Source organism: Acinonyx jubatus, chromosome B3 (assembly GCF_027475565.1).
Source record: "Acinonyx jubatus isolate Ajub_Pintada_27869175 chromosome B3, VMU_Ajub_asm_v1.0, whole genome shotgun sequence".
Taxonomy (NCBI): domain Eukaryota; kingdom Metazoa; phylum Chordata; class Mammalia; order Carnivora; family Felidae; genus Acinonyx; species Acinonyx jubatus.
Window position 1 is genome coordinate 81,325,126 of NC_069386.1, and position 23,901 is coordinate 81,349,026.

General features: G+C 38.5%; 1 protein-coding gene and 1 long non-coding RNA gene across 10 annotated transcripts in view; both read left to right on the forward strand.

The window, feature by feature from the left end:
* The window catches only part of LOC128316018 (uncharacterized), a 33,394-nt gene extending 10,738 nt beyond the window's left edge, over window positions 1-22,656 (forward strand). Inside the window, exon 2 of the long non-coding RNA XR_008299352.1 lies at window positions 24-22,656. This is a non-coding gene — a long non-coding RNA (uncharacterized LOC128316018). The remainder of the gene's footprint in view (window positions 1-23) is intronic.
* Window positions 1-23,901, forward strand: part of NPAS3 (neuronal PAS domain protein 3) — an 853,174-nt gene that overhangs the window by 439,453 nt on the left and 389,820 nt on the right. The gene's annotated exons all lie outside the window — the stretch shown is intronic.

Consider the following 23,901-nt stretch of genomic DNA (forward strand, 5'->3'; position numbering starts at 1 on the left):
GGCTTGTAAATAGAGCTCTACAGAGAGATTGAACTTCTGCTAATATTTGTTAAGCACTTACTAAGTGTTAAGTCACTGTGCTAGGCACTTTCAAACTGACATTGTCTCCTTTATTTTGTGTTGAAAACAATGATTATTCCCATTATTCATAGAAACTAAAATTCAGAGAACCTATGTAATATGCTCTAAGTCCCATAGTTAACCAAGCAGCAGAAATGGGATTCTGTCTTTAATGTTTTCTGGAACTAAATCCAGGGTTCTTTATTCTACAACACAATACTTTTAGGTGTATCATTATATCAGCACTTTATTCTAATTAGTCTCTTGCATGAAGTTAATAATAATAATTTTTTCTGGTTTCAAATAATCGTTGTTGCACTGTGTGTGCCAAGCTTTCTACTAAGTGTCTTAACTGAATTCAGTTGGTCCTCTAAAGAAGTATAGGAGGCAAGTATCATCATCTACATTTTTTGGAACAGCAAATTGGTGTTTAGAGATGAACTTATCCAAAGGACAGAATAATCCAGCCAGAATCCAAATCCAGCTCTGCCTCTGTCCAGAGCTTATGCTCTTGACCGTCCCACCCAGAGACATAGCATGTATACAGCACAGCAGGCACTTAATCAGGCACTTAATCAGACCTTTGATTCCAGCCCTAGCAGTGGATGGTTCCGTGCAGATCAGAAATAGACATGCAGGTCCTCTGCTTATTTAACTGAATTCAATCCATTTGGGGGGAGGTGGTAATTTTTGTTTGGCTTCATTTTACCAAGTTCAGCCAAACTGATTTATATGAATCCTTGTTCGGCCAAACTGATTTATATGAATCCTCCAATTATCTTTTCAGTATGCCTATGCCAGAAATTTTGTTAGAGAAATGTTCTTTTCATTTCACCCTCTCAGGGAGGGACAATTAAGAAAAATCAAGTGCTAGTGACAGCTGTGTCTCAGAGAGGAGGTTTTTCCTACCTGATTATCCAGTTGTTTTGAGGATGGCAGTTCACACTGCTCAGAGAAGCGTCTAATTTCCCAAAGATTAATAATATTAAAGAAAGTTGAATGAAGCAAACAGCATACATGCCATCAGTACAGGGCCCCAGTCAAAACCACACTGCCCAATTCCCCTCTGCTATTGGGGAGATAATTACTGAACCTTTGTTCAACTGAAGTGAATGAATTTTGAATCCTCTGTATATTTAATTATCCAAGCTGAACCTTTGTTATTTTTCTTAAAACGCGCACACACACACACACACACACACACACACACACACACACACACAGAACCAATCCAGGTAATCCCCTGTGGTATATTCTGAGCACTAATTACTTCCCCAAATCTCAACATTATTTTAACTTGCTCTTAGTAATATGCTGTAAGTATTATTTGGATTTATTAGCATGCTTTTATAAGTCTTTTCTCTTGACAAGGATGTTTATTTTGCCAATCTACTTCTAGTTTAACATTGACTTGTTGTTGGTCTCTAAACGTGCTTTGGCCTCGAATAAGTACAGATTTTGAAACATTTGTGACACAGATCTAAAAGAGTAGATCTGTGAAATACTGGAAGTATTTTGCCCATGAATAGGCACCATCTATTCTTTGGAAATGGAATTTTTATGGCTTTGGTCATTATTCTCAAGTAGCAAAGAAGTGTTGACTGTTCATTTTGAAGAGATGGAGGTAGTTTAAAATCACCAAAATTTGTTTAAAGCTCATAAACTCTACATTTGAGTACAAAGTGATTTTTTTTAATTCTGAGGGGCTCCCGGGGTTATATTTTGCTACAATATGAAAATTAATTGTGACAATAAAGGCCATGATTATAAGCCTTTCACACTGTCCCACTGTGACAATTAGCTCCCAATTGTTAGACCATTTATTTATTAGAACATTAAGAATTGGAGCTGTCTTGACTTGTAACTGAAAATAGATTATTATTGGGGGTGGTTATGAACCCAAAGGACATACCATAAAGTGTTTTTACTGGTTGAAGATAACAGTGCATTTCAAGATAATACAGTTGGGTCACCTCTGATAGATTTCAGGAGCAACGTTATAAAAGGTGTCTAACAGGTGGCTTGCCTCCAAACTCTGTCATACAGTTAGTTTTCTTTGGCGAGAGTGAACTTTTAAAATAAGTGTATTGTTTGTGAAGCGAGTCTGACATGCAGGCAGCATGATCAAAGGGACCATTTTTTCCTTAGGAACATGGAGAGCGTGCCTCTTCCAGGAGAACAAGGTAAGACAGACGTCCCTGAAAGTATGCAGGCTGTTTCCTAAAGAGCAACAAGGAGAATGAGGAAAAAGCCTCCATTAAACTTTCAAAGAGACATGTGTTTCAAACAGACTTGTTCAGCACTTACTCCCTTTGTAAGAGCACAGGAACTCTATAGATGTCTGTGCACCTGTGGGTGGAAACCCCACTGCATGCCCCGAGAAGGAGGACATTACAAAGATAAGCAAGAAATTGACTGCGTCCTTTCTAAAAACACTGCCCTGAACTCCTGATGTGTTGTAGTTGAAGTATAGGTGCCCTCTTCCTTTTCTTTGTAAGTAGTTATTTTGATGTGTTTTGGGCTTCTGTTTTTTTTTTAACTCACTAGCATTAGTTCAGGAAGATTTCTTAATATTTACTCTAAATTTATATTCAAAGACAGTTTAAGGTAGTGGTTAAGGGTATGCATATTAACTGTGTGATCCTAAGCAGGTTGCTTCAATTATCTGCCTCAGTTTCCTCAAATGAAAAGTGGAAACCAAACTGATATTTAAAATCTGAAGGGAGAAAACATTTAGAATAATAGCAGACACATCATCAGTGCACTGTGCATGCTAGTATAGTATTTTTATTACCCGGAATAATCATTTTGGTAACTTAAGAAGCTTTTTTTTGAGGCTAATCAGCAAATATATATATGTTATATATTATGCAGATATATATATTATATATTGCCGTTTCTGATAATTTTGTCATTTTCCTTCACCTTGAATTTTATAAGAATTTCCTTTATATTTTTGAAGATAGCTTGTAAATCCATTATAGACTAAATATCTTTTAAAATTTTTCATACCCACTTGTCATTAAGAGGGATTAGTGAAGTACCTGAATCCAAGCACTCAAATTCCAGAAATAATATTTGAATTCCAAGAAAAGAAAATATCTTGAAGGATAGAGGGAAATAATAACAAATATTCACCTACGAGTGTGGAAATCCTGCTCACACCTATCCCTGTAGAAGATCCAAGTCAAGTTCTAACTTGTTGGGGCTGAGAGAGAAAGAGTAAAAAAAAAAAATCTGGCACTATATGGATTGATTTTAAATCTAAATTCTCACAGCATTAAGTAAAAGCTAAAGCTGGTGATTGGTTGGAAAAGTACAGGTATAGTCTTGCTGTAAAATTGTTCTACCAGGTACATTAATGGCCCTAATTAACAGAGACAGAAATGGCTCTAGAAAGAACAGGGACTAGAATTTAGTTAAACAACATATTCAGAGACACTCTTAGTTCAACTGGAGGAAAATTCAGCTGTGAAGTTCTCTCTTACTTGTCTAAATAGTTCACATTCAGTGGCATTTGGAAACGTTTTTAACGAGATGAGTGGTGGTGTGGGATTGTCCATTGGAAGGAAAAAAAAAAGTCACATGAAACAACTTATGTATACCTGTCTAGGATTTTAGTTTTATCAAAGCAGACCTGCGTTGCAAACCAACTCACACATTTTTTGTCCTTTCTCTTATGATGCTTTTCTCTTCTCTTGAGAAGGGATTCCCAAGTGGAAAGATGAAGCCTTGATAGATTTCGTACATATTACATATTGCAGGATGCAAAGTTAGGATGGGTAAGTTAGCATACTGTTTTCAGGATGTCACAAAATTGCCTTTTAGGCATCATTTACCCCTTTCAGAGCCTTATGAAAATCAGTCTCGTGATATACCTTAAGGTGTGTGTTGACTTAATTCCAGAAATCTGGCAAGTCTGAAAATTGGATTTCTACTGTCAAGGATTGATAGAGGCCAGTGCAGAGGGGGCAGGATGGGAACTCCCCTCCCCTTTTGCAGGTGTGTGTTACCCTAGCCTTGGCCACATTCCAGTCACAGGGCTCAGGACTTTCAGAAAGCTCTACGCACAGCTGCCTTACTTTCAAGAAAGTGGACTTCGTATTATTCAATAGGAAAGTGTTACATAGAGAAGGTTGTAATTTGCTGGGTCCTTTACTCAAATCTTTGGAGAGTGCATTCTAGAACATTTTGTCATGTCTAACTACCGCCCATGTTAGAATATAGAGTCAGGTACGGTTTTGGCTTGGCTCTGCCGTGTGTCTGTGAGCACGTTTCATTACTCATTGTAATTAAAAAAAAACTTCTCGGGCATCTAGGTGGCTCAGTCACTTGTGCGTCTGACTCTTGATTTCAGCTCAAGTCATGGTCCCAGGGTCATGGGATTGAGCCCTGCCTCGGGTTCTGCACTGAACATGAAGCCTGCTTATCTCTTTCTCTCAGTCTCTCTCTCTTTCTCTGTTTCTCTCTCTCCTCCCCCACCTCTGTCCCTCTTCCCCTCTCCTGCCCTGTTTGCATGGGTATTTACTCTCTCACATACTCTCTCTTAAAAAAAAAGAAAGGCCTCTTTTGAGAGGAGGGTGTATTTTTAAGATTAAATGAGATGATACATTTATTTTTTTAAAAAATACATTTTTTTTTACCTTTGTTTATTTTTGAGGGAGGGAGAGAGAGAGCACGTGAGCATGAGTTGGGGAGGGGCAGAGAGAGAGGGAGATACAGAATTCAAAGCAAGCTCCAAGTTCTGAGCTGTCAGCACATAGCTCGACACGGGGCTTAAACTCATGAATGGTGAGATCATGACCTGAGCTGAAGTCTAATGCTCAACTGACTGAGCCACCCAGGCTCCCCAAGATAATGTGTTCAAAGCACCCCTAAGTAAGTACTCAATCAGTCTTGGTTATTATAAAATGTATCTATTCATTTTGTTATTGTTGCACATATTTTTGTGTAGTAACCATACTACAAAGAGACTTCTCCACTACATGTTTTGAAGAGTAGACCACTGCTCAACACGCTGTCCAAAGTCTTTCATCGCTGGCGGAGCTGGCAGGTATTTGGTGGAAACACTCTCCCTAGCTGTGTAGAAGAAAGCCCCAAGGCTGGCAATGCCACGAGAATCAACTCTATTTCAAGTTAAAAGACTTGTGTGTGTGTGTGTGTGTGTTTTTTTTCCTTTGGAGGAAAAAGAAATGTAACTTTTCTGTGGGCTGGAAAGGACCACCAAAGACCAAGGCTTATCCCTACAAACAGATATTCACCTGGAAAGGACGTGGCTGATCTCATATCCACCATGAGTCGTACAATTGATTGTCCAGTACACATTCTAGTCAGAAAGTCCTTTTGTGTTTCTAACTTAGGTACCTCATAATAATTGAGATGTTTTTTTCTGCTTTCCTAGTACTCCAAGTCCCTTTCCAAAAACATACACTCCGTTTAGTGGTGTCCTGCGAGCCTCAAATTCTTCCCTGGCATTTTTCTTCTCTGACTGAAAAGCCCCACTGAAAGTATCAAAGATAAATTAGTACATTTATCCAATATCCCCAATATCAAATGAGATTTTAAGTAACGTGACCACCAAGAAATGGGGTGAAAAAAGTCTTGGGCCTGCGCAACCTCTGACTGTATGTTACAGGTGTTCCTCTAAGTAGGCATTGAACCCTGTGAAAAACACCCCCAGATGCTCATTTTCCACTGAGCTGACTCTGGACTCAGTTAGCAGGCCTGCAGAATCATCTCCAGTCTATCCTTTGGGGCTGGGAACATCTACCCAATTCTCCATGGTCACAATCCTTTCCTGACTTTTTTTATGAATATAATTTATTGTCAAATTGGCTTACATACAACACCCGGTGCTCATCCCAGCAAGTGACCTCCAACAGGTGCCATCACCTGTTTTCCCTCTCCCCCATGCTCCCATCCACCCTTAGTTTGTTCTCCGCATTTAATAGTCTCTTGTGGTTTTTCCTGACTTTTGAATCAGGGAGTAAGAAAGCTTGAGTATCACCACAGTGGCCTCCTGCCTGACCTTCCCCAACTCGACCGCCCTCAGGAACCATGGCCAGTTTTGTGCATTTCTGTCCTCATCCTGTTACTTTTATATTTATTCATTTATGCATTCTCTCATTGAGTATGACATGCCTGCTCTGTGCCTCAGTGCTGCCTACAGAGACCTTAGGCATTGGCACAAAGCCCCGGGAGTCTAACACTGCAGAGAAGCACCATCTTTGACAAGGGCTACTAAGTGCTTCTGCGTGTGTGCTACTTTGGTGGCTGATCAAGTTCCAGCAAATAATATTAGAGAGTGTCAGCTATGCCTGTGTGGAGTAGGGCTGGAGAATAGTGCTTCTGTGCCTCTGTAGGTGAGCACATTTACAGTGGATGCTGAGACCTGGAACTGGTGGGGGCATAAGAATTTTTAGATCAAAGAGGAACCCCAGAAGAGATCTGTGAACAATAGGAAGTCACCAGACAAAACCTTCAATCCCAGTTTTCATTTTGTTATCAGTCATTGCATTGCCCTACAATTGCAGCATTTTTTAAAAGAAATGTTTCCAAAGCTACAAAGCTTTGAAATATTAAAGGGAAATAAATGAACCAGAACTTGGAAAGTTGGTTTGCTCACAGGAAAATTGTGGGGTTTCTTTTTTCATTTGAAATTAATGTAAAGGCAGTTCCCCCACTCGAATGGAAAGCTTATTTGTTTGTTTTTGTAAATAGGCATAAAAAAAGAGCATAGAAAATTTGTACCTCACTCTTTGATGCTTAGCAGGAGGTTTGTGGGTTTTTTTTTCATAACTGAGGCCTAAGAAAAATGCAGTAGCACAATACATCACTGATACAACAGTCTGATAGATTTATAAAATGTTTAGTGAATGTATTCTGCTTAGACCAGCAGGAACACCTGCTTCTATTATTCCATCACTGATAAAATGGTAAATAGCTTCTGTCAGTCATGCAGTTTGCATAAAGCCACATAGTTTACTTGTGGGATTGGCCATTTGTATGGAATTACATGGAGTTTGTGTTCAATCTCTTCGTTAAATGATTCAGTAAAATTATGGGGTCATAAATGGACAGTGACACCATTTTCATCTTTGTTCATCTTATCTTTTCTATCCACTCCCTATTTCTCTTGATTGCACTTCCTCCAGTGTAAGCTGCAAGATGTACCTTCAAGGATTAACTGTTATTGTTCCGTGGGTCATAGTGGGCATCTAGGTGGTCAGCCTGATGTCATTTCTTTTCTTTTTTTCTTTTTTTTTCCCCCGGTACAGTTTGATTTCTCTCTTGATCAATGAGAACCATGACTTAAAATCTGACAGTTCTATATCCTCCCACTAACCAATTTAATGAAGCAGTAACCACCGATATTTGAGAAGAAAAAGTGCAACTATATTCAAATGTTATAAAGATAGTGCTATAAAATAACAACACTCGTGATGCTCAATGTCCCTTCACTGACCTGGAAAATGGGAAAACACACTTTTTTTTTTCTTTTTAACTGAAAACACTTCCCTGTTCTAGCTGGAAAGACTGATGATATCCTTTTGCCAGGTCTAATTAGCACTTGGTGCTTCTTACTCTCCTTGGACTGAGGGACTGAAACCAAATTCTTCAGAGAGGTGTGAGTTCTTGTTGGGACACAAGTGGTAAGCATTTGGCTTTTCCTTAGAAACTTAGAAGGAAAAACACTTCTGTGTTGGGGCCTTCCTCTTTTACTTTCTTGGATTATGGAAGGGGCCTCTGGTAGTCCAGGTAAAACACAGGGCACCGAACAGACTTGGACTTTACTGATGGACTATGTAACACATCCAGACAGAAATCACCGTTGTTCAGACAGAGTTCTGTAGTTAGTCCTGTTCCCCTCCTTTTCATTCTCTTTAAGTAGTATAGCTAGTCTAGTATCTGTTTTATTTTAGACCAGTGATCTCAAATGCTATTTAGCTGTTCTTAACAACTGATAGTAAATATTTTCACGCTCACTGAGATGTCTGCCTTTTTAAATCAGTGACCTAGTTTTTACACCTTTGGCTATCAGCTTCTTGAATAGTCATTAGAGCCACCTAACTCAGATATCTACATTTAGCAATATCTGAAAATGATATATAATTTGCACGTTCCTGTATAATAGAGACTACGTCAAAATGACAGAGGAGTTTGTGGATTATGATAGACTGTACCCTCTGGGATGAGAATTCTAGGTAGTTTACTCAGTCTTACTTGATTAAATCAGGCATAGAACATATTTAGTGGGTTCTGATACCCACCTCCTCCTTTCTGGAAGACTGGTAATGTGAATAAAGACATTCTCACGTGTGGTCCAGTCTTTGTCTGTCTGCCTCATGTTGCTCCTGTTCCCCTGTCTGTATTGTAATGCCTGCATCTATCTTGGGGGCTTGTTTACTAAACCCAGAGAACTCTGAGTTTTTGCTTTTGCCTCTATGCAAGTCCTTGGTCTTGATCCTTTGGTTCCCATAGGAGGCTTTGCTTCTAGTATGCTCTGCACAGCGCTGGCTGCCTGCTTTCCTCTTCAGTGGGAATGGCTGAAATGGCTGCATGTTGCTGCAGCTCTCTGTCCCAAGCTCCTGGATGATGTGCACCTGTGGCCTTTGTCAGCTGCCTCCTATCTGCACTGTCAGCATTTGGCATTGCTGTGACATGGGGCCAGGGGGAGGGGGCGGAAGCCGTTTAGGCAGGAAGAAGTCATTTCGGGACAAAACAAGAGCTGAAATTGGATCTTCCATTGGGCAGAGTCATCACGCTATTTATGAAGGACGTTTTCTTCCTTCCTCTTGCCTCAGAAGTAATTTGTAAGTGAGTAATTGGGAAGCGTTTCATGCCCTCATGCATTGACTAGTAAATAATAAGTATACATCAAATGAACGTGAATGAAACCATGAAGCTGACTACTTCTGTGTACATTTGATGGGGTTTAACCACATCACATCTTTGTTACAGAAGGCTTCTGTGAGACAACCTCTTTTACTAACTCCAACTTGTAAATAAACCTGAATTATTTATGGTATTTTATGATTATTTTGCTTTGTCTTAGGAAAAAAATTTTAAAAACCCCTAGGAAATCCCATCTTTAAAAATCTCCGGCATCTGTAGGAGCATGATTAAGATACATCACAGATTTCTTTTTCCATAACAGTAGGAGATTTAAATTAAAGTATTGGAAAACCATTTGCCCCCCCCCCCGCCATCCTAACACCCTGTTTAGAGTCTTCTCTTAGATGAATAGCATGTAACTCAGTCTATTACTGAGGGTGTGTTTTGCAGTGGCATTCCTTTTTCAGAAAGCTGTGTATGAGAAGTTCCCTTCATAGATGGGTTACTCATTGATTCACAAATAAGAAGAAGAATAAAAAAAATCTGTGTATTTATTTAAATCTGATTAGGCTCCCTTTTCATTATTTTTGTATAAAGCCACCTTCTTGGCAATAATAATAATAATAATAATAATAATAAATTTGGTAGTCTACAGTGTAATAAACTTCTTCCCCATGTAATATAAGAGCTGAAGGAGAGAATGTCTTTCAAAAGTGAACTGTCTTAAACTAACATATAGGAAATAAAGTAGATGTATTCAGTCTTGATAAAAGTATACCTTCAGCATTAAAGCTTCCGTCTTTGGAACGTAACTACTTTGGCAGAATCTATTGCTTTCTCTGTTTATGATCAACCTGACCCTGGCAGTCTGTCTTAGAATATTGAGACGTGCCCTTAACACCACCTCTTCTCTAAGCAAAATAGTCAATAAATATGAGCACGTGTGTAGGAAGAGAGTGGAGTGTGAAAGAGATAGAAAAGGAGACTAAGGTAAGAATTGGAAAGGATTACCAAGAGCAAAAGAAGATTTCCTCTACTTTGCTAGAAATCCATGGAAGAGTCAAGAATGTATTGGCCACGGAGTGTTCTGACCTCAGTGTCTGTGACTCTGGTAGAAGCTGGTGTGAGCTTTCCACATACCTCATGGGCCTCTGGCAGGAGGATGCCAAGAAGGGAAAATGGATAATCCTGGGCCAGCTGGTTTCCTTCAGCCCTTCATTCATGCCTTGCCTTGTTCCAAAGAGCTTACGTCAAAGTGTATGGCTTACCTTAGTCAGATTGTTAGGTAGCAAAGTAATCTTACTCAAAAGTACACTTAAACTTACAAAATCAGCACCATAGCATGAAGCTCGCAGTGTGCTGTTTCTGGTAGATTTTCCTCTCTGCTCACATCTGTGATTAGACAAGTACACTAGTTTTAATCAACTACTCCATATCTCTAACCTAGAATCACAACTTATGAATACCTTCAGAGAGAGTGCTTAGAAGGGCAGAGCCTTCTAATGACTTGTTAGCTTAACAATAAACCATTGAAGCTCCTAATTTGCCTATAAACACATCCCACTGGCATTGCCCTACACAGTACAGTTCAAAGGGCCTAATAACTGCCCTGTTCTTTATATGGAACTGTTTCAACCCCTGCTGAGACCTAGAAGATTAAGAATGTAAAGGGAAGTAAAGCTTCATTCCCTGTAAATTTGGCTCAAGACCTACAAATTATCTGTGGCTGCTAATTGAACTCTTTATTTCCTCCTCAATGAAGCTCTTCAGTGGATGATGCATTTACAAGTTTTTCATTTCTACCCTCCGCTGGATGATCTGCATCTCAGTCTAGAGGCAGTGTCCTTCTTGGTAACTCCCCACAGAACGTAGAAAGCCATTGCAAAGGCACAGGTGATAGTCTTCTTGACTGCAGAACATCTAGGAAAATCATCTCTTCGATTTCCACTGGACTTAGGTATTTATGGTCTCTAGTGTCATTGATTAATACTTCAAAAGGTCTTCAGAGCAAAAGTATGAAGTCACTCCTGAACTGGCTTGTCATTTCCTTCTAAAACGTATCCTTTGATCTTCAGGTCTAAATTAAAACAAATCTTTTGTGGCACCTATAGGTAAATCTCTTCCAGTTTTTAGTATTATGTTGACTCATACTATTTATCATTTGTAGGTTAAAAAAAAACATTTTAAGTGTTAGCAATGGCATATGGTTCAATATGATAGAAATGGAGACTGGCTGATGCCAGTCTAATAAATTACGACTTACACCCTTCTTAAAAATTTGAGTGCCTTTATTTTTCTCAGTCTTCATTGTCTCTAATTTATTCTATTCTTTTTCTCTTTCAAGTTCTATTTGGATTGAATAGGAGTACTAAACATATAGCCCTAGGGATTGTGGCCTTTCCCTGCCCATCTAATGTAAGGAGGAGAAATTATTCTAACCCAGATGAACATTTCACTACCTTGTTCTGTAGCCAGGGTACACTCAAGAAACATGGATGGTATCAGGAGGATACTTCTCAGCTGCAGTGAATCTCTCCAGTGGGTGGCCAAAATGAAAAAGAAACCCTAAAAAGTTCTGAGTTAATAAAATAAATAAACGTTAAAATATTGCGCCCTTGATTAAAATTGAATATGTAAGCAGGCAGAAAATAAGAAATTCTGCTGTGGAATTTAGTGAAATACTAACTCTTTATAATATTCTTTATGAACTATAGCAACAAAACTCTTAATATAGTTTTCAAAATGGTGGTTAGAGGATGTTGTAAATTTATGTGGTTCTCTTTGGCAAGGAACTTTAGAAATGAGCATTTTTTCCCAAGTTTTACCCCAGATTTATCAGTACTAGATTATCCTTATTTGTAACGTCTAATTGTGAAAACTTGACTTCTTATCAGGAGTTCTCCCTTCAAGTCTTCGTGGCAATTCACTTAACCTTCCCTATAGGAGTTGGGTCCTTTCCAATCAGTTTGCCCTTGGTTAAGGGTTGGTAGGAAAACATCCCGAGGTTGAACACTTCGCCACTGGCCAAATGGTTGCAGATCATCCCTGACTCAACCTTGTCCTAACCTGTGTTTGCTCTCATGCCATGCACATGGAAAAGGGAAAAAATAACTCTGCCCCCCTTTTTTTTTTAATCAGTTCTTTTTGGGAAACAGCCAAACATCCTTTCATAATCAAATGCCTGTGTATCCACAGGCACTGGCCACAATCCAAACATTTATTGGTCATTGAACACCTTGCATGAGGTAATTTTCAATTATCTTATTAAACCGGAACAGGGATCTGGTCATGTTTCCTTTGATTATAAATGTAGCTCATGTTCTTATTACTGTTAATAGCAGTGCTCATGGGGTGCCAGCAGTTTTCTGGGCACTGTCCCATAGGAAATGCTGTCCTGTGTCCTTTGTGAAGAAAGGCACCAGGAACAAAGAAGCTGAGGGTGGGACCATTCAGTCATTGTTTATTTCGGAGGAGGGGGGCCTGGGATGGGTAATTGCATGTGACCGAACATGGTGGTGGTGCCATAAGCATGGTGAAAGTTTGAGATTGCTACAATAGAGTCCCTGGGAGGAAGTCGAAAATGCGAATGTCTTGAAGGAAAATGACTACCAATTTTTTTGTTGATACACAGCTTTATCTATGGACACATGGCTTAAGCAGTAGCAGAACACTCAGACCAAGAAGAGACTTGAGAAACATAAAACTTGTCACCCCAGGACTTCTAGGTTCTCCCTACTGATGCATTCATTTAAATATTTCCTGCTTTTGAATTAAATACTTCAATTGCTTTATTTGCCTAGAAATTTCTAGAATAGGGTCCATGCCTTAAGCTACAGATGATTGTCTAAATAAAAGTTAGGGGTGCCTAGATGACTCAGTCCTTTAAGTGTCTGGCTCTTGATTTCAGCTGAGGTCATGACCTCACGGTTCGTGATGGAACCCCACATCAGGCTCTGTGCTGACAGTGTGGAGCCTGCTTGGGATTCTGTCTCCCTCTCTCTGTGCCCCTCCCCCACTTGCTCTCTTTCTCTCTCTGAAACTTAAAAAAAAATAAACTTTCAACATATAAAATAGCATACAAAATAAAAAAGTTTTAAAAAAAGTGTTAGGAACTCGTAAGTTTGTGGTAAAGGAGAGTTCAGGAGCCACATTTAGTGATTTTGAGACGATGTCAAAGGACAATAGCTGATAAGAGGAGCAGTGATAGAAACAGAAAATCTTAGTGCCCATAACAGGAATTTATCACAGAAGAATAATTATTTTCTCACTTTAGTGGCCTTGATACTAAAAACAAAACAAAACCAACACAAAACATCTAATTCTCTATGAAATATAAATGGTTATTGTATATATTTAAACAAGTACACATTTTAAAGAAATTGTGTGGTTTGTTTCATTTTAACTTATAATTTTAGTTATCATTACTACATTTTCATAATTTTCATAATTTTAAAAGATGACAGATTACTTGTCTCTCTCTAATCACATTGTTTTAAAGTAAACCTCTAGCTTAATTGAAAAAAAAGGTACATAATATAATTAAATTTTGCTCTGATCTTTGTCTTTTGTAATGCGGGAAAGCATGGTTTATTCGGGTCACCAGCTTAATTTGAAAGCAGAAAGTGCAGAAAGTTCAGGGAGATGCATTCACAAACTGTGATTCCAGCAATCCTGTCCCTAAGCCTTTCTGCTTTACCCCAGCTGACCACTCCAGAAAGCAGTAAGAATGTGGATTTCCAGAGCCCTACTAGAATGGAGGTGCCTCACGCTGTGCCCGAAGTGAATTTTAGCAAAAACCAAGCACAGACAGCAACTGCGGAGGATAGCCCTGTGAAAACATCCAACATATCACAGTACCCTGCAAGGAGTTCATGTGCCAAATGCAAGAACGCATCAAGTTCCCGATGACTGGGGTACTTTACTGCCCTCTTTGTAGCCCTAACGTTGGCAGTCCCAAGTTAGGTTACTTTCTTCAAAATTGCTGCATAAATAAAATCACTTTATAAATATTTATAAACTTATTTCATTAATCCTTTTCTGGTCTAGTGTCATGAAGCTGCATAAGTCCAAGGAATTAAAAATAATAAATAAAAGAAACTCTTGAAGGAGTTTTCCTGTGGTACTGAAATTTACCAAATGTGGCCAAGCTCATGCAGCTTTTCTGCTCATAGTTAAATTGTAGTGACAGCTAGAATTTCCAGAAGCTAGGATTGGATGCAGTGCATTTATTTCTTTCAATTTTTGATGATACTCTTCGATTTTGACCTCCTTTATTCATCCTTTTTCTATATGTCACAGTATTTCAGGCTTTTTTTTCTCACACCCACATGATTACTCCCCACTTCTAAATTGTCTCCTGTCTTCCTGCCTTTAGGTGCTGGCTGATTTAATCCAGCCTATACACAGTCCTTGCATTGATCACTGGAATCTGCTCATTATTTTTATCAGTTTCCCAGTTTAGACAACAGAAAAGTCATTACTCACCAGTCTTCTTGAGTAGTTATTCAAGGCTCCTTCTATCCTCATCACAGAGATGGGCCTAAACCTACCTTCTAGCCCAGGAATAAAAAAGTACCAACTCTGCTCAGCTCCATGTCTCGTGTGGATTTCAGTGATGTGCATTCCAAGTGTAGACTTAGAATCAGTCTTTCTTAGTGTTCCAGGTATACCATTCACTGTTAGCTGGGACTCACACTTTGGCCGAAACCATGTTTCTATCTGTGATTTTAGCCTAGTATTTCTCAACCAGCTGTGTTTTTTGCCCTCCAGGAGACGTTTGGCCATGTCTGGAGACATTTTTGTTGGTCCCAGCTGGGGAATTACTACTGGCATCTAGTGGGTAGAGGCCAGGAATGTTGTTGAACGTCCTGCATTACACATGACAGCTCTCAAAACAAATTTTCCACCTCAAAGTGTCAGTGGTGCTAAGGTGAAGAAACTCTTTAGCCATATTGCTCACTATGATTTGTCTATACTTCAGACCAGTTCTTTTACTATGGTTACCTGCCACTTGAATATGCATTGCTCTCCCACCTCCTCTTTGCCTTCGTCCCTGCCCATCTTCCCAACCATCTATACGTGCTTAGCTATAACCTACTGAAATTCTGCCCATTTTTTTTGCAAACTCAGCTGGATAGATGCTGTCTACTCAAAACCAAACCAACCAACCAACCAACCAACCAAAAAACCTCCCCTTGTCATTCCACTTGACAATGATGCCCGCTCTTCTGAATTCCTACAGTGTTTAGTATTCACTATAGTCTAATACCATTCAGGCAAATCCGCTTGTAGGGTGGTTATGTCTCTATCTTATTTTCCATTTTAGACAGTTCTAGATACTTAGCTTCTAACTTGATGTGCGTTGTAAAGCCAAGCAACATAGCCCCCTGAAACCCTGTAGAGTTTTGCCTGGTTTTAATCGTACCAGAATCACAACTTAGCATGTATCTTTTTTTTTTTTTTTACTTACCATTAGGATATGTTTTTTCATATTGCTTGGAAGTCTCCAAAATTATTTTTAATAACTATATAATGACATTCATTCAAGTTGATATGCTCTAATTGACTTAACTAATCTCCTCTTACTTTAGAGTTAATTCAATGTTAGTTTTTGACAAAATAAGTAATACCAAATTGGATATCTTTGGTACATAGCTTTCTCCGCTTTCATCTGTAATATTCCCTTCGAATGAATTCCAAGGAATGGTCCAAATGGTTGGGTGTGTTTTTATTGCTAGTGATATGTATTGCCAAAGTTACTCCAAAGTGACTTACCAGTTAAATAGCCAGTAACAATATTTAAGGAAACCATATATTAGAAACAGTCAGGAGGCCCAAGTTCAAGTAACATTCAGATTTTCACTAATAGCATGGTCTTAGGCAAACCGCTTAATCAGTTTGATCATATTTTCTTACCTGTAGAATGTGGATAATGAATCTTTATCATAGGGCCATGAATATGAAATCAGATAATATCTTTGGAAATAAGCTATAAACTGTAATTACCAATGTTCATTCAATAAATATTGATTTAAAGACTTCTTTAGACCAGATTCTTGACCAAGAACTAGGGACATAGACATAAACACAGTCTTGGCTTCAAGGAGTTCTCAGTTAAGTGCTATGTAATTTTCAAAATATTATTTTAGATAGTAAATTGAAAGAACGTTACTTTTTAGGAAGTACAAGGGATTGAAAGTAAAGGCTGTCCATGTAGCAGGACATACAAATATGAAAAGCTCACCAATTGAATAAGGTGATTATTAGTTTTCTTTTGCTACCACTTGGTCAGTTTATCTCTCTAGCCTAAACCAAAACTGCATTTCCTTGCTGAAATACATTTTTAGGTTTGGTTGTTTTTTGTTTGTTTTGTTTTGTTCCATTTTGTTTTAGCGTTGCTGGATTTTGTTTTTTGGTTTTTGTTTTTTGTGGGGTTTTTTTTTGCCCCTTCATGTATTATGACAGCACTTCCCTTACTGCTGTACTCAGTTGGGTATTTTTGTTCCTCATTTTTTCTCCCTGGGAAAATTCAAAGCATTTTTTAAAAAGTCCCATTTGCTGCTGATGGCATTTCTTTGTCCTTTTCTGAGTCACAGGTCTCTAGAAGCTGACGAGGGCATGGCCCCACTTGTGGCTGTTTTGTGACTCTCCCATCAAGACTGCTTTTCTTCAGAGTAACTGAAAGTATTTGGAACTCCACTGTCCTTAGATCTATCTTCTGGAAATAGATAATGATTTTCCTGCCTTTGAATGTAGACCTACAGTGAGCCCTTTAGCTCCTCGTCTCTGAGTTTGCTGGGCATCAGAAGCTGAGGCTAGAGGAGTAACTGTATGTAGTAAAATGCATCAGAACTGGCTGTGTCAGAACTGCTAGTGTGAGCAGGCACTGTAACAGGAGTCCTGGCCTAAGGACCAGAGGCCACAAAAACAGGGAGTTCGTGGGCAGGGGCAGCTTATGCGGATGGAGATAATAAAAAATATTACCACTTTGTGGATGCTCCCAGAAGGACTTCAGACTGGCAGAATGCAAGGTGCTTTTTCTGCCTGATATAAATTCTGCTTTTAGTTACTTGATTGACTTAATCAGATCTAGGATCTCAATGATTTTAGAGAAAAACTCCCTTCTTTCTGGATTGAGCTCTGGAGTAATGCCCATCACAGTCAGCCTCTACCCATTGTTGCTGTTACAAACGTACCTATATTTCTTGACTCATTCTTTTTATATTAGGTCATAAATGAAAATCAGCCTTCCTCTTTTGATGGGTGTATTTTTTGCTTTCTTTCATTTTTTACTTTTCTCAGACTCAAGCGGAACAGATTATATCCTTAGTTGGAGGCCCATGCTATGTGAATATTACAATACTTCCTGGCATTTTACTTAAATGTGCAAATGAAAAAAGAGCAAGCTTACAGACGGCAGGTGCATGGGAAGGAGTGGAGACATCAGGTTAAAGTACCTCCCACATCCACTTCCTTCCAACAACAAACATTTGTTTTCTCTACTCCAAGTCAGCAAAACATGAGAGCAAATGGAAGTTTAGTTGGTGGAGAGAAGTAGAAATCCTTATTAACCTCTTGTCTTGAATTCCTAAGTATTTCAGTATTTAGTCTTTTCTTACTTATCTAGTATTTAACTTAAACCAGAGGGCATCCCTGTGAGAGACAATGAAGGGTACCAACCTCATTTTATAACCCTAGAGCATCAGTTAGTAGGTTGCTTCAATTATGTCATCAGTGGATCAGTGACAAAAGAAGAAAAATTGAGCCTGTAACCAAAAATCTTCTTAATGTCCCACACCAAGCATTTCTGCTTCAACACTCCTGTCTTTACTGACAGTTTATGCTTCAAATCTGAGAAGCCACTGAGACTTTGACCCACAATCCTTTCTGAACCTGGATCTGTTTTAGAGTTTCGCTTTAAATGTCTTTTTGAGAATTTAATTATTGATTTCTGACAAGCATTGCCCTGACACAAATATGATACTAGAAATTCTACCCTCTCCGAGAAGAATACTTCACAGAGAAGAGTGAGGGGAAGACAGTTTGAGGGCAATGGGGTTACCTCTTCCCACAGTGGCAGGCAGGGCGATTGGATTCTGACACCATCTCCTCCTCATGAATGACTGGTCCACAAAAAACAATCAACTTTTAAGCAGTAAAGGTAGTGCAGAATTGCCTTTTTGGCATTAACTTGTGGGTGTCTATGGTAAATATAGATAAGAAAGTTGAATGGTGGAATTTTCTTTTCCTCCTCCTGCCCTTCAGTCCCAAAAATGCACCAAAGGAAAATTCTCTATGACCTATGAAGTGTGAATTCAGTATCCCAGTTTTTCCTGAGATGTGCCAAACACTCAAGTTTCATTACCAAATCTAGTTTGCAGCCAAGGCCCATAAGACTGTATTGATGCCTGGACGCACGTTTTTTTTATGCCGTAGATGGACAAGCTCCATGCTGAGCCTTAGACTTGTATTTGAAGGATTCCAACTCCCCTTCATAGAATCTGGTAGGGAGAGTGTATCTGTATTTTTTATCCATAAATGGTGGCATTCCCATTCTCACTGTGTCCGTCTTGTTGGGGAGATTCCATTCTTACCAGGTAGATTCTGTACATTGTTCTGCAGACGGTATTTTTAAGAGTCTCGCATAGGCCTCATTGAAAAATCCATGAATTCTGCCGAAGAGCATAAATCCACACAGGCAAAAGACAACAAAAAAAGGAAAAAAGAACACTCTTAGAACTCATTTTTAGTTAGTGTTTCTCAAGAACAAAACCTTTTACTTTTCTTGTTGTTCCTGGATTGGACATTTTCTGGCCTTTCAGCTTAACCACACCTTTGCCTCTTTGAGCCAGCCTTTTATTTATTTTTGTCCTCTTAGATGTTTCTATCCAAATCTTATACTTTCTTCAAAGTTCACCTCAAAGCCCACTTAGCCTTCAAGGAGATTTCTCTGATACTGTTACTCTTAGTTATAGCAAACACTTCCTTCAATCTTCTGTCAATAGTATTCTGTGTATAAATCACATGCACACACATAAATACTGTAGCACATTTGAGACACAGACTAGGTCTCTTAGAGCATCTGTGTATCTTGTCTTCACTGTGGTTTCTCCATATCATAGCTGTCACATATTTTCTGTCCAAGATAATCACGGCCCTACATGTAAAAATTTCTCACTCTGCCAGTTCTGTGTTTCTGACTCTCTTGCCTATTCAGACTGTTCATTTGTCTCCTTCTTGTCAGTATATGTCCTTTGCATTCTGTAAGATGATGCTCCCGAATTACCTTTTCTAGAAAGTTCTCCATTATTAATACCTTTGCTTCCAAAAATATTTTGGATGTGGTTTGCCTCAGCACTTACTGTTGCTATCTATAAAATAAGAACTTTCATGGACTGAACTGTTTAATTGGTCTCTTGGATTGTACAGTATTCACATTTCTTTCAGCTCTCCAATTCCATAAAGCTCCCAGGATGCCTTTGTTCCCAGCAGTATGGGATCACCTCTGCGGCAAACCCTTCTCTTCTTTTGTATTTTTAAAATCAACCTCAGCACACATCAAGCATACAATAATAAGGGATTATGAACCAACTTCATCTTCACAAGTAGGAAGCTACATGAGATGGCTTAGGCTTCAACATGCATGATTTAGGTTGAACATAAGGGATAAATTCCCTGATAATAAAATTGATTGAAGGTGAGAACAAGGTATTGAAGAACAACAAGGACTCTATTCCCTAGATATCACTAATGGGAAAAAAATAATAATAATTTCTCTTGGTGGAGTCCAGGCACTAGACTAGAAGATGTGCTGAGATTTTATCTGGCCCCAGGATTTTATTAAACTCTTCATTGATAACACTCCTTTCATAACATGTTTTCTGGTAAGGGGTTTCTGTCTTTCTTTTTTTCTGTTAAAAAATACTAAATAAAAGACATAGGAAAGCTTCAATTATTTTTAGAATTAAATACAGATTTTGAGTAATTAAACATGGGGGGGGACTACATGTCTCTATGATATATTTGTCCAACACTATTGAGGCCATTTTGTTTTGTTTGCCTAGTTTCTTCAAAAATCCAAGGGAAAAATATTTTTAAAAATATTATTTTTTTCCTGCCAAGTAAATGACAATATTTCTCTTAGAAGTAGACGCTCATTTTATAGAAATCAGAGAAGCTGAAAAGTGAATCCAACAATTTTTTTTTCTAGAACTTAATACTTTCTAGTTATGGGTATTAGTATTTGTGCCCATGTGCATATTTATTCTCAGATTTATTTTCCCCATTTAATTCATTCATTTTTGGTTGTTTTAGTATGGTTTCCAATTATAGCAGTGAGGTTTCTGGAGAGAAAAAAATGAACTGCCAATGAGATGAGACTCTGGCTTTGCTTTCCTGAATAGCTTTTATTTTTATATGATTCTTATTAAGGAAATGGTGCTAAAAGTTGGTACTTCATACTTTCAGGCAAGTGTATGCAAGACGATGTAATTAAGAACCCTATTCATATTAATTGATTGATACAGATTTTATAAATAAAACTTTAGAGTGTGAATCCATTTCATCTCAGACTATGGAACATTGCCACTGATAGCTAGAAATATTAAATGCATGTTCCTGGAAAATCCTCAAAAATCACTTATTTGTGAAATCATAGTTTTGAATCGATAGCTATTAAATCCTCTATTGTAATAGGAATTGTCACTTAACCGGTAATGGCATAATGTGGGCTAAATCGTGACTAAAATACAAGTGCGAGGTAGTAACAGCCTGGTTGGACGTGAACACTTACCTGTTTCCTTAGAATTCCTTATTGATATTGCATGACGCAGTAGTGAAGTTGCCATTCCAACTCTGTGTGAATATTTTCTAAGTGTGGGAAGGGATTAGCATACCCCAAATAAAATACCCTATTGAAACAACCGAAGGAAGATGTGTTTGGATTCATAGGAAATGTTTCTAATTGTTTAGAGGAACAAGTGCACCAACTCTTGTGTTTTGAACTACGTTGCCACATTAGATATTACTTCTCTTCTCTGAATTCCCATCAGATCAGTGGTGCTGTTGTCTTCGAAAATACCCTCTGCCTTTCCGAGGACAACTTTTAGGAGTTCTAAATCAACCTGGTTAGTATGAGTACGTTTCTGAAAAGAAAAATGAGATTTGACTGGAGTAAATGGGAGTAAGAAAAAAAAACATTACTAAATAACTCTAAGAATTAGAACTATTTTCAAACCTTTGTTGATGGAGGACCTTTTTGTCTTCCACAGCGTATTTTCCTTCTCATTGGTGGTTTCAGTTCCCAGGAATTATATACAAACACACACACAGGCATGCATGCTTTAGTCAGGCTAAATGTTTGCGAAGACATAGATTGTTAAATATTAAAAGGTTATTCAGCCAAGGCAATGTGTTTTCGGAAATCCACTTCTAATTGTGCACACCCACAAAATTTAGTTCCAGAGGAACCAATGAGGTTGATGCTCACCTAAAACTTTATAGCTTGTGTCCTCTACAGGCATCTCCCCACCTAGTGTCCCACCTAGTCTTGTTGCTAGGCCCTCATGTAACCTATAAAATAATTGATGTGGGTCCCCCTTTTGCCCTGAATATCCGAGGGAAAGGGCTGATAAGCAGTGAGATTATTAGCAAACAAGAGGAAGAAGGATCAGAGGCTAACCAGCTTTTCACCTGGATACCTGCTTCAGAAAAATCCGGAGTGTGCAATAAAGAATGATAACAGATGGGGTGGGAGCCTCCCAAGCTTCTGTGGTACTACCAGTGGGCAGTGTATTAACCACTAGTCCTGAGAATTTCCACAGAGAGAGTTCCTGTGGCATTGAAAATAAACTGTTTACTTTTAAGGGACCGTCAAGACAGGCAAATATTTTTACAAACATTTCCATGGACTCTTTGCTTTCCCTCCCCTACATTCCTTTCTATAAAAAATATTTGTATTTCTCTGTTGATGACTTTTAAGAAAATATGTTAATATAGTTGTAAGATTTTTTTTTTTCTATTTAGGATGTCCTATTAGGATGCCCATATATAGACGGGGCCAGGGTGCAGATGGAAAAGAAATTCTTAGGAAAAGTCCTTTTGGAGTTAAAACAGTTTCATTTGAATATTTCCGTGATCATTGATCTTCCACGCAGGGCTCCATTTATCACTTTAGACAGCCCTGCACTTGCTTCTGTTTCTTAATATGTTACCAGAGGCTTGTCCTACCATACACAAATCAGTTATTTTAGCATAAATTCTCCTTTGTTCAGGTATTATCAGTTATTTTACCACCTCCTATGGGACCAGGTGCTACAGATTATAAAGAATAACCTCTCCACCTACTAGGTACTTACAGTCTAGTCGGAGGGACAAATCATATACATAAAAAACAATTAGAATGTAATAATACAGTGTCATATTAAGCACGGCTTAAATTGGTATTGTAAGGCACTGCATTGTGCATTATAGGAAATTGTGATGAAAGTCTAACATCTGATAAGAGGGAGGAATCAGAAAAGAAAAATTAAGAAAGAAGTCCATGCGACTGGCTCACGAAGGAAAAACATTTAGGCTGGGCATAAAGGTAGTCTAGAGGTAGGGGTGCCTGGGTGGTTAAGCACCTGGCTTCGGCTTAGGTTGTGGTCTCACAGTTTGTGAGTTCGAGCCCCACATTGGGCTCTGTGCTCTCAGCACGGAGCCTGTTTCAGATCCTGTCTCCCTCTCTGCCCCTCCGCCACTCATGCTAGTGCTCTCTCTCTCTCTCTCTCAAAAATAAATAAACATTGAAAAAAAAGTAGTCTAGAGATAATATGAGTAGTAAGATAGAGCAGTTAGGGATAGCCTTAGGGAAAGGACCAAGGTAAGAATAATTTTTTTTAAATAGTCTCCATACATTAGTGTAGGGTCAACTCATTTTTACACTGTATACTTGAAAATTACGTATATTTATATAGTGATATGCTTTGCTATTTCAAAACCATCAAAACCGTGATTTTGTGGGTGATGGGTAAAGAAAGCCACAGGATATAGACTTTGAGAGAAACTTCATGAGACGCTGATGGAAAAGGTAAATCCTTATTTACTTGTATTTGTAGGAGCTGCTTCCCAAAACGCATTTTATTAGAGATTTTGATGAAAAATTCTTGTTTAACATCCAGGAATGAGACTAGAGGAGAAGATAATCTTTTCAGATAGGAAAATGAGAAGATAAAGATCAATTTATTTTTAGGGGGAAATCTTTCACTTTCTGGATAATTAAAGTGTTTTTATCTGATAAGGAGCTGAGAGTAACAATTTCCGGGTCTTATGATAATCTACTTTGTCTCTTTTAATGACAAAAACAAGAAATAAGATGAACTGTCTCCTGAAATAGTGGGAAGCCAAGTGAGAGGGAACTTGCAAAAAAAAGTGTTGGAAGTGCAGGCGCTACCCTCATGGCACCTGTTTAGAGTGGGAGAATATACCAGCGTTTGAAAGAGGTTTGCATGGAAAATACACTTTCAAGTTACTTTATTCGAACACTAAAAGCTGAACTTTAAAATGCAAGGTATTTGTCAACATTATCTGAAACACCGGACTGGAGGCAAATGTTCCAACATATTTGTTTTCTTACAATTAAAGCTAAGCTGACATGTTGAAAAGATGGTCTTCAAAGACATTCGGAGGCTGCGAAATTTTTGTCAATAATTAGCCTTCACTTTGCTTTTTAGACAAGGAAGTCATATTTTTTTTTCTCCTCACATTTGCCAAGTAAGGATTTTCACTTTTAAATTTCCTCATCCTGGTGTTTGCATTTAAGCATTTCAAACAGCCTCTCTCACCCTCAGCCACCATGTGTAGTGTTGCATTTATGCATTCAACTTCTTCTTACTCAAGTGATGCTATTTTTTTCTGCCTCAGCCTGACAGCCACTAATAATAACACATGAGGACAGTCAGACAAAATGAAGACAAATGCTGCTTGTCGCAGCAGAATCATAATGTCTCCAGACTCAGTAAAGACAGT